The 11629-nt window shown below is 49.5% G+C and overlaps 1 long non-coding RNA gene across 1 annotated transcript; it reads right to left on the reverse strand.

The window, feature by feature from the left end:
- Nucleotides 1–1330: 1330 nt before the first annotated feature.
- LOC135979974 (uncharacterized) lies at nt 1331–3655 on the reverse strand. The gene is made up of 3 exons (XR_010597214.1): nt 2715–3655; nt 1749–1869; nt 1331–1431 (listed from the first exon to the last, which is right to left on the reverse strand). It is a non-coding gene; the product is annotated as an uncharacterized LOC135979974 (long non-coding RNA).
- Nucleotides 3656–11629: the final 7974 nt, after the last annotated feature.

An 11629-nucleotide genomic window follows, 5' to 3' on the forward strand; every position in this document is an offset into this window, starting at 1 on the left:
GATTCATTGATTGCAGAGCTTTGGAAGGGGATTGTTGCCCGCAGGACGATTCTTGAATCCTGCAGGTCACAACTTGTCATTGTCTCTCTAGACTGGAACAGTGTTCAGTGTCGGGGCTGGTCTCATCCTCCCTGCACTCCTGATTCCTGAACAATCCCCTCAGAAATCTCAGGGCCTGTCGGAGAGACGGGCTGATTCTCTGGGGCCCTCCTGTTTCTCTAGGAAGGAGCCTGTGACTCTTCTCTGAGGACCCTCTTCTGGATCTCCCAGGAGGGGTTCAGACTCTCACTCCCCAAGCCAGCCAGGGGCCCTGTGGTTAGTGCTCAACACAACCAGGCAGAGCTCTGGCTTGAAGTCCCAGCTCCTTCCTCTGTCCTTTAAGGAGGAAGGGCCTGACACTGCATTGCACTGACTGCCCTGACCAAGGATGCCCACTGGGGGCTCAGCTAGGAGGACAGACTGGAAAATGGATCTAAGAGTGAAGGTAAAATTGCCCCCCACCCCTCTCATCGGGCTCACCTCCAAGATGTACTGGAGCCTGTCGGTGTCTGGGGACTCTGCCAGCAGGTTCCCCAGCATGGCGTCCAGGAGGTCTGGCAAGACCCTAGGCAGATCCTGAAAGCAAGGGAGAGCCATGGGTCAGAGTTAGGGAAACTGGGGCTACACCTGCCACAGGATGGGAAATGGGGTCTCTGGGAAGCACTGGTGAGACCCCCAAACACATATCCTGGCCTCTCTCATTCACATCCCACTGCAGGCAATTATCAAGGATTCATGGCAGGATGACAGCTGGCTCTTCAATCCATGACTTTAGCTGATCTACCTGCACTTGGGTGGTGTCCTTCTCCATGCCCAGGGTGAAGACGGCGTGCAGGGCAGCTCGGAGGAGGTGGGTCTCCAGCTCTGGCTCCAGGGCAGGTGTCATGGTGCTGGCAAGAGAGAGGAGCCGGCATTAGACTGTGCAGTGCGGGGATGGGACTGGCACCAACATGCAGGTGAAACTGCAGGGAAATAGGCACAGGCTGGCGAGAATGGAAACTGAGGCACCGAGCCAGGGAATGACAAGGCCAAGGTTTCTCAGACAGACAGTGGCAGTGCAGGAATAGCACCTGTTCCCTGGACCCTGCTGCCCCTCCTGTATCTGATCCTGGGTGTGAGCCTCTCCCCAAAGCCATTGCAATGTTACTGGAGTGAAAAGAACAGCCCAGCCAGGAGAGAATGACCCTTCCCCGCACCTCTGCCAGAGGAACTACCCTTGGGCGGTGACCTGGGAGTGGGAGGGGCAGTGACTCCCAGCCCTGGGCCTGAGCAGCACTGGGGTTAGGGGAACCGGGCCGGAGGGTCTCGGTACCTGAGGTTGCCCACAGCAATCAGGGAGTTAGCGAGGATGGCGCCGGGTGGAGAGTTATCAGGCAGCTCCTCAATGAGCTCCTGTGAGACCCAAAGGAGACAAAGGAGCGTGTGAGATTCGGGCCTCACTGACACTTCCCAGTGAGGAGATTACACAGCCAGGGCCCCACACAGCCAGCAGGATCCCCCCACCTGCCCCCCGCTCCTCCGATTCCTGCCCAATAGTGACTACTCTCCGAATTTCTCCCATCTCTTCTCCCCAGTCTTCAGCCCCAGCAATCCCTACCCTCTGCTGCCCCTCCAGCACCAACAATCCCCCATCCATTGGCCTGGGGAGACCCCTGCCCCTCCCATATCTCTGTCCTCCCTCCAGCAGCTGGGCACCGTGTCTCGCTCACCACAATCCTCTCCGCCACAGCCGCCTTGCAGCAGTGCGGCTCCAATGTGTCCTGCCCTCTCTGCTGTGCAGCGAGACGCGGGGTGGATGGCGTGCAGGAACACGAGCTGCTGGGCCTCCTCCTGCACCCACCAGGAGTGGGGTTAGGGGAGAGAGAGCCAGTTAGCCAGGGACCTCCCTGCCCCCACACAGCAGCTGCAGGACTCAGGCCTGAATGGGGGATAGTGGGGACCCGCCCATTGTCCAAATCACCCACCACTCCACCACAAGCAGGGTCAGGAACTGGGACAGTGCCTGTGGGGGAAGGAGACCCGGCTGGTGTGTGACAGACACCCCCACCTCTGGGGTCCCAGATCATGGAGGAGAAAGGTCCCCATTAGGGCTGGTGGATCATCAGGGACAAGACCCTCTGCAGGGGGTCAGGTGCTGGGAAGGGGCAGGACAGTCTCGGTTCCAGCACAGCTGGGGTACGTTTGTACCTTTTCTCCGCCTTGGAGCTGCTCTCGGCTGTTATTGAGAGTTGCCTCCTCTGTGGCCACGTCCACCCATTCCTCCTCCTCGTCCCCTGAGTCCCTGGCAGTCCCTGCACCAGGGAGAGTGGCCTGCTGCCACTTGGGGGAAGGACAGGGGCACGGTGGGGCAATGTGTCACACCCTTCCCACCTCCGGGACCCAGGGCAGATCGGGCCCCACACTCCCCCCTCTCAGTGATGCCTTCAGCCCCCAACTCCTTCAGGAGCCCATAGCAACGAGACCCCCCCACGCTGTTCTGGACTCCCTGGGAGGTGCCTCCCCCCAACTGGAGCACCAAGGACCAAAGTGGCAGCATCTAGTGTCAGTGGGGTTCATGTGGCTCAAGCCAGACCCCTGGGCTGGGGACCCGCCCCCATAGCACTGATCGAGGGCCTGGGCCCAGGGTGTTCACAGCCCCGCCCTCACCTCTCTCTGAGCCCAGCCTGACTCCTCACCTAGAACAAAGCAGCGGCGTCCATCGGCCTCGCTGCTGCCCGAGTCCCAGGCACTGCTGCTGTCCCATGGGGAGCGGGCCGAGCTGCTGGTGGTGGGACAGGGATCCTCCACCTCCTGCCCTGGGGAGGCTGGAAGGTCCTCACTGACCGGGCAGGGCAATGCCTCCTGCTGGGAATCAGGACTGGGCTCCTGGGGCTGCTGCTGCCCACACAACATGCCCCAGAGTCACCCTGCCCGGCTCCCCTCCTGCGCTGGGTCCTGCCTGCCCAGCCGCAGCCTGGCCCAGCTCCATTTCGACCTGGCCTCTCCCACCTCGGCGCCTGCGCTGGGAGCGGGTTTTCTCCGCCAGAAGGCTGGGCACTTCCACCTCCTGGCGCGGCCGGGAGCTCCTTCCCTGCCAGCGGGGACGGAGGGGCCGCTCTGCTCCTGGGGAAGATGGCAGCTGCTTCCCTCAGGCTCTGGGGCCACCTGCAGAGCCTTCTTCCTGAACATCCTCAGGAGCCTGGCCACCCTGGAACCGAGCGGGGAGCGGGTGTGAGTCTGGGGTCAAGGCAGCCTCTCACTAACCAGCCTGCTTGGTCCCTCCCCATCCCTGCCCCAGCCAGAGCAGCTCCTCCTCCCCGCACAGGGGTGCATGTAATGCAATCTACACGCACTGGCAGGAGTTCATTGCATGATCTGCTTCCTGCTGTTTGGTTCTGGGCTGTTGGAGTACGGGCTTGCAACCATCTGTGCACACATATTATACTAATTGCATCTAGACCACATCTCCCTAGTTTGTTTGTGAGAATGTCCTTATTAACACCAAGATGGATCACATCTACTGTTTACCCACCTCCACTAGGCCCGTAACCCCGCCAAAGAAGGAGCTAGGATTGGTTTGGAATGATTTGTTCTTGACAAGTCCATGCTCACTAGTCCTAAGAACCAAATTGTCCTGTAGGTGCTGACAAACTGATTGTTTAATAAGGAGTTCCGGTATCTTTCCAGGTATGTTAATGGATGGGAAGACGTTCTTTTTCAGGGATCTCTGACGAGAACTGGGGCACAGCACTTAGTTTGTTGAGGCCATAAAATGGAGACAGGCACCTCTTCTCTCCTCCCAGCACCCCAGATACCTAAAACGGTGGGACTCACATCCCTCAATGGCTTTAAAAAAGACAATGGTTACAATGTGGCCCCGACCATTTCTGGTTTCTGCAGACTAGATGTTTTAGCAAAGTTTAGAATTCCTTGGTGCTCAACACCGTGAAACTCCCCTTTCTCCTTCACAACGGGCTTTAACGCCCCTTATCTCACCCAGGCTCTCGACTGCCCAAAGTTGGAGAATTGTCCCTGTTCCCATTGCAGATCACCCCCCACGACACACACACAGAGTCCTCCTGGTGGTGGGAGGGGAACAGAGGAAAGGACAGAAGATGTAAGAGATGAAGAGAAAGGAGGGAGGGATGGAGGAAAAGGTAAAACAAAAAGGACAAACCCTAATGTCCCCAGTGATTCTAAGGGACAAAATCCCAGGTGGGGAATAAAATTTGACCACCTTAAGCTAGTGTTTTCCATGCCTAGAATTCAGCTGGCGCCAGATGCATAAGACTGAACAGGTTCCAAACCTCTCAAAGGCTCTTACCTTCTAAACAGGGACGTCTGTTTTCTAGTAAAATCAGGAAAAACAAAAGAGAAAACTCAAAAGAGTTTCCTCCTGGCGCTCATATACGTGAACCTAAATACTCTCTCAGTCCTCAAAGAGAGAGACCTCGAGAAGGAGACTTGCTGAAGCAAAGCTACAGGGGACTCTAAGGTTTCCCTGGCCCTGCGCCCCTGTCCTGCCTGGCTGATGTCAGCATCTCTCTGTGAGGTCACCACCTCCCCAGCACCTTTGACCAATAGGCTGAGGTCCTGCAAAAGGCCTTTGTGATGTCACTGCCACACCCACCCCTCCCCTGCAGTGCTAATGTTCTGCCGCAGGCCAGACACTTTGGAGGTTTGAGCTACTCCCTGTGGATCACCCCGCTCAATGAGTGTTCATTCTAGGAAGCAAGCCGCCTAGACAGTAAAACATCACAAGCTGCTCCCAATACTACACTCGGTTTCTCAGAAATGAGTAGACTTTATGGGTAGAAGAGACAGTTAGAGCATCTAATCTGACCCCCTGCATATCACAGGCCTCCTGTCTACCACAATAGCTACTGTTGGGGTAAACACATTCCAGAAAGGCATCTAGTCTTTATTAAATGACATCAAGAGACGGAGAATCCACCACTTTCCTTGGTAGCTTCTTCCTGTGGTCAATCATCCTCGCTGTTGAATATTTGTGCCTTATTTGTCATAGGAATTTGTCTCTTTTCACCTTCCAGCCATTCCCAAACCTCAGCCAGTATTTGTAGGTGACAAATCTCATGAATTGTCACAGATTGCGGTGTTACTAGAGGGGGTTTTGGAATTAACTGATAAGTCACTGGGACCAGATGGCATTCACCCAAGAGTTCTGAAAGAACTCAGATGTGAAATTGCGGAACTACTAATTATGGTTTGTAACTTGTCCTTTAAATCAGCTTCTGTATCCATGACTGGAAGATAGCTAATGTAACGCCAATATTTAAAAAGGGCACTATTGGTGATCCCGGCAATTACGGACCAGTAAGTCTAATGTCAGTACCGGGCAAATTAGTTGAAACAATTGTAAAGAATAAAATTGTCAGACACATAGAAGAACATAAATTGTTGGGCAAAAATCAACATAGTTTAGGTAAAGGGAAATCGTGTCTTACTAATCTATTAGAGTTCTTTGAAGGGGTCAACAAACATGTGGACAAGGGGGATCCAGTGGACATAGTGTACTTAGATTTCCAGAAAGCATTTGACAAGGTCCCTCACCAAAGGGTCTTATGTAAATTAAGTTGTCATGGGATAAGAGGGAAGATCCTTTCATGGATTGAGAACTGGTTAAAAGACAGGGAACAAAGGGTAGGAATAAATGGTAAATTTTCAGAATGGAGAGGGGTAACTAGTGGTGTTCCCCAAGGGTCAGTCCTAGGCCAATGCTATTCAACTTATTCATAAATGATCTGGAGAAAGGGGTAAAAAGTGAGGTGGCAAAGTTTGCAGATGATACTAAAGTGCTCAAGATAATTAAGACCAAAGCAGACTGTGAAGAACTTCAAAAAGATCTCACAAAACTAAGTGATTGGGAAACAAAATGGCAAATGAAATTTAATGTGGACAACGTAAAGTAATGCACATTGGGAAAAATAACCCCAACTATACATACAATATGATGGGGGCTAATTTAGCTACAACGAATCAGGAAAAAGATCTTGGAGTCATCGTGGATAGTTCTCTGAAGACTTCCACGCAGTGTGCAGCGGCAGTCAAAAAAGCAAACAGGATGTTAGGAATCATTAAAAAGGGGATAGAGAATGAGACGGAGAATATCTTATTGCCCTTATATAAATCCATGGTACACCCACATCTTGAATACTGTGTACAGATGTGGTCTCCTCATCTCAAAAAAGATATACTGGCATTAGAAAAGGTTCAGAGAAGGGCAATTAAAATGATTAGAGGTTTGGAAGGGGTCCCATATGAGGAGAGATTAAAGAGGCTAGGACTTTTCAGCTTGGAAAAGAGGAGACTATGGGGGGATATGATAGAGGTACATGAAATCATGAGTGATGTGGAGAAAGTGAATAAGGAAAAGTTATTTACTTGTTCCCATAATATAAGAACTCCACTAGTAAGCTCCCTCCAGCCTGACAGTTCACCTTTCAGTACGACCCGTTGTAGTCTCCCCTTTAACCAGTTCCTTATCCACCTTTCAATTTTCATATTGATCCTCATCTTTTCCAATTTAGCTAATAATTCCCCATGTGGAACCGTATCAAATGCCTTACTGAAATCGAGGTAAATTAGATCCACTGCGTTTCCTTTGTCTAAAAAATCTGTTACCTTCTCAAAGAAGGAGATCAGGTTGGTTTGGCACGATCTACCTTTTGTAAAGCCATGTTGTATTTTGTCCCAATTACCATTGACTTCAATGTCCTTAACTACTTTCTCCTTCAAAACATTTTCTGAGACCTTGCATACTACAGATGTCAAACTAACAGGCCTGTAGTTACCCGGATCACGTTTTTTCCTTTTCTTAAAGCTAGGAACTATGTTAGCAATTCTCCAGTCATACGGTACAACCCCTGAGTTTACAGATTCATTAAAAATTCTTGCTAATGGGTTTGCAATTTCATGTGCCAGTTCTTTTAATATTCTTGGATGAAGATTATCTGGGCCCCCCGATTTAGTCCCATTAAGCTGTTCGAGTTTGTCTTCTAACTCAGATGTGGTAATATCTACCTCCATATCCTCATTCCCATTTGTCATCCTACCATTATCTCTAAGCTCCTCATTAGCCTCTGGAAGACTGAGGCAAAGTATTTGTTTAGACATTGGGCCATGCCTAGATTATCCTTAACCTCCACTCCATCCTCAGTGTTTAGTGGTCCCACTTCTTCTTTCTTTATTTTCTTCTGATTCATATGGCTATAAAACCTTTTACTATTGGTTTGAATTCCCTTTGCAAGGTCCAACTCTACATGGCTTTCGGCCTTTCTCACTTTATCCCTACATGTTCTGACCTCAGTAAGGTAGCTTTCCTTGCTGATCACTCCCATCTTCCACTCCTTGTAGGCTTTCTGCTTTTTCTTAATCATCTCTCTGAAATGCTTGCTCATCCAACTTGGTCTACAACTCCTGCCTATGAATTTTCCCCCTTTCTTGGGATGCAGGCTTCTGATAGTTTCTGCAACTTTGACTTGAAGTAATTCCAGGCCTTCTCCGCCTTTAGATCCACAAGTCCTTCAGTCCAATCCACTTCCCTATCTAATTTCCTTAATTTTTTAAAGTTAGCCCTTTTGAAATCAAAAACCCTAGTCACAGATCTATTTTTGTTTACCCTTCCATTTAGTTTAAACTGAATTAGCTCATGATCGCTCAAACCAAGGCTGTCCCCTACAACCATTTCTTCTAAGAGATCCTCACTACCCACACCAAATCTAAAATGGCATCCCCTCTTGTTGGTTCTTCAACTACTTGGTGAAGGAATCCATCAGCTATCACATCTAGGAAAATCTGAGCCCTATTATATTACTAGCACTTGTCCTCCAGTCTATATCTGGGAAGTTAAAGTCTCCCATGATCACACAATTCCCATTAGTATTTACTTCATTAAAAACATTAAAGAGGTCTCTATCCCTATCCAAATCAGACTCCTGTTCTAACAGACAGCGAACCCCCCAAAGACAGGGATAGAGCCCAGGAATCGAGATGGTGGGGAAATTTCATTGAAACCGTTTCTGTCCGAAAATCCCATTCAAACTAAACCAGTTTCTTTCTTGAAATCATATCAAGTGGCATGAAAATTCTTTGCAAAAATATTTTGTTGCAAAACAAAAGCATCTTCTGTGTCACAAAAAGAACAGGAGTACGTGTTTGTCTCGTCGCACACAAAGAGGAGACACTTAGATCTCAAAAATTAGATAAGATGTTTCAGTCTGAGCTAAGTAGTTGCTGCTCTTAACAATTGCAACATAATAAAATACAAATAAAATAGACTATTTCAGCCATTCTATTATGTCCTAATCTGATCTGAGTAAACATGATAGGACACCTCATCTTATGCACTGCTCCTAGTGACACTCTCCAATAGATCCCCATCCTCCACCTGTCGGGAGGTAGGTAGGAGCGGATTGTTATCCCTACTTGAAAGAGGGAGAAGCTAAGGCTGAGAAAGGAGAATTGACTTGTCTTAGGTCACACAGCCAGTCCGTGGCAGAGTTGGGAATAGGACCCAAGAGCCCTGATTTTCAAACTAACCATCGGATCTTGAATTTCAGACATTGAATGACCTGAATAAAGTGCTCTCAAGTGAGTTCCAGACCAGCAAGGGTTCATAGTAATTATTCAGCAAGTATTTTAGGAGAACTGGAATGGTAGAGAAAATAATGAACTGCAGAGAAGCAGCAAAATTTGTCGAACATATGACTGGTTATGACTATTTACTTGGTCTTAAAAGAAAACAACAGGTACCTGAGTCTCCTCCCTGTCAATAACGCCCTGCTCAGCCAATCAGGGTAGAGACCGAGGGGCGGGAGGATGAGGGTTCTCACCAGAGAGCCCAAAGGATGGCCCAGGTCACCGCTGGGGATCACTGTCTGAGCACTATTTCAGCCCCACATTTTTCGGTGGACCTCCCACAATGGGAGTTGTAGAGCACCGCCCATGACACACACACACACCCCTCCTGGTGGTGGGAGGGGAACAGGGGAACAGACAAAAGAAGTAAGAGATGAAGAGAAAGGAGGGAGGGATGGAGGAAAAGGTAAAAGAAAAAGGACAAACCTTAATGTCCCCAGAGATTCTAAGGGACAAAATCCCAGGTGGGGAATAAAATTTGGCCACCTTAAGCTAGTGTTTTCCATGCCTAAAATTCAGATGGCGCCAGATGCATCAGACTGAACAGGTTCCAAATCTCTCAGAGGCTCTTACCTTCTAAACAGGGATGTCAGTTTTCTAGTGAAATCAGGAAAAAGAAAGGAGAAAACTCAAAAGAGGTTCCTCCTGGTGCTCACGTACGTGACCCCTAATACTCTCTCAGACCTCAAAGAGAGACCTCGAGAAGGAGACTTGCTGAAGCAAAGCCACAGGGGTCTCTGAGGTTTCCCTGGCCCTGCGCCCCTGTCCTGCCTGGCTGATGTCAGCATCCCTCTGTGAGGTCACCACCTGCCCTACACCTTTGGCCAATAGGCTGAGGTCCTGCAAAAGGCCTTTGTGATGTCACTGCCACACCCACCCCTCCCCTGCAGTGCTAATGTCCTGCCACAGGGCAGACACTTTGGAGGTTTGAGCTACTCCTTGTGGATCACCCCGCTCAATGAGTGTTCATTCTAGGAAGCAAGCCGGCTAGACAGTAAAACATCGCAAGCTGCTCCCAATGCTACACTCGGTTTCTCAGAAATGAGTAGACTTTATGGGCAGAAGAGACAGTTAGAGCATCTAATCTGACCCCCTGCATATCACAGGCCTCCTGTCTACCACAATAGCTACTTTGGGGGCAAACACATTCCGGAAAGGCATCTAGTCTTTATTAAATGACATCAAGAGATGGAGAATCCACCACTTTCCTTGGTAGCTTCTTCCTGTGTTCAATCATCCTCGCTGTTGAATATTTGTGCCTTATTTGTCATAGGAATTTGTCTCTTTTCACCTTCCAGCCATTGGGTCTTGTTCTGCCTTTCTCTGCTCGATTAAAGAGCCCTTTAATACCCAATATTTTCTCTCCATTAAGGCACTTCAACACTTCAGTGAAGTCACCTTTCAATCTTCTTTTGATAAGCTAAACAGGTTGAGCTCTTTCAATAGCTCACTAGAAGGCATTTTTCTCCAGCCCTCAGAACATTTGGTGGCTCTTTGCTGCCCAGCTCCAATTTCTAGGACCATCTTTTTCAAAGGAGGACACCAACACTGGAGGCAGTATTCCAATAGCAGTCTCACTGCTGCAGTGTCACCTCCCTATCCTACTCACGGCTCTGCTCCTACGTCTAATGATGGCTTTAGTCCTGTTCACCACAGCATCACACTGGGAGCTCATGTTGAGAGGCTTTTCCACTCTGGCCCCTAAATCCATTTCAGAGTCACTGCTTTCCTGGATACACGTCCCCATTCTAGAGTTGTGGCCGGTGTGCCTTGTTGCCACGCATAGGACCTTGCATTGGGCTCTGCTCAAACTTGTTTTCTTTGAATGGGTCCAGCTGGCTGAATGAGCCAGATCGCTCTGTATCACTGCCCTCTCCCCATCAGGAATTACCACTCTGCCTGTATTTTGTCACCCTCCGAATCTTATCCGCAGTGATTGTATGTTTTCTCCCAATTCATTGATAACAATTATTTTTAAAAATTAGTCCTTGAGAGCTTCTTCAGACCCTTAGTACCCAGGACCTGCTCCCCACATCACAGTGAGAAATGCTGTCCAGCCCTGCTGGTACATAGGGGATAAGCACAGAACAAACGTACCTTTAGGAGCTGTGTTGTCCATAGGCTCTGAACAACATGTGGGGGTCAGCAGATTACAAACGCACAACAGACCTGTAGTGTAGACAGGTCCCAACTGCGTCTCGGTTTCCCACCCTGTAAAATGGGGAGAACAAACAAAACCTTGATTAGCTCCATTTGATAGCTGGGGAAACCGAGGCACCCAGCGGTGCAGAGACTCGCTCATGGTCCCAAAGCCAGGAATAGAAAACAGCAGATCTGATAGCCAGGCCTGGGACCTAACCCTGGTTTTCCTGGCCTTGCTGCTCTAAGTTTAGTCATAGCCTCCATGTCTTTTCCCCCATGTCCCTTAACCCCACGTCACTGCAGAAGAGAGATTTTCTGGTAGCCAACTGGCTCTCCTGCATGTGGACGTCGTTCCAAAAGACATGCTCTGGCTCAGTCCCATGCTATGGTTGGCTGAAGGAACCACTTGGTCACATTCTAGCCCTGAGTTATACAGGAGGGGCGACTAGATGCACATAATGGTCCTTTCTGACCTGAACCTCTATCAATCGCTACATTTTCTGCTGCTAGGAAGAGAACTCTGGACCTATTTTCTCTCATTCACTTTCAGTCAGAATAATTTCAATCCAGGCCAAAGGATTTCCTCTTTCATTGTGTCTTCAGCACCTTTGCGAGCAACCAGTTACTGTTACCCACAGGTTTCCAGTTTCAACCTGTCCCTGGTTGAGATGGCCAGGAAAGGGGTTGGAGCTCTGGCCCAGGTGATGCAGCTCCCTAGGGTGAAGGGAATAAGTGTGGGGGTCACGTGACAAGACGCAGCCTGTGACTAGGACCCAGGCCTGCTGAGAGATAGAAGGGCAGCCTGTGCTCA

The sequence above is a fragment of the Chrysemys picta genome, unplaced genomic scaffold (genome assembly GCF_011386835.1).
Source record: "Chrysemys picta bellii isolate R12L10 unplaced genomic scaffold, ASM1138683v2 scaf1488, whole genome shotgun sequence".
Taxonomy (NCBI): domain Eukaryota; kingdom Metazoa; phylum Chordata; order Testudines; family Emydidae; genus Chrysemys; species Chrysemys picta.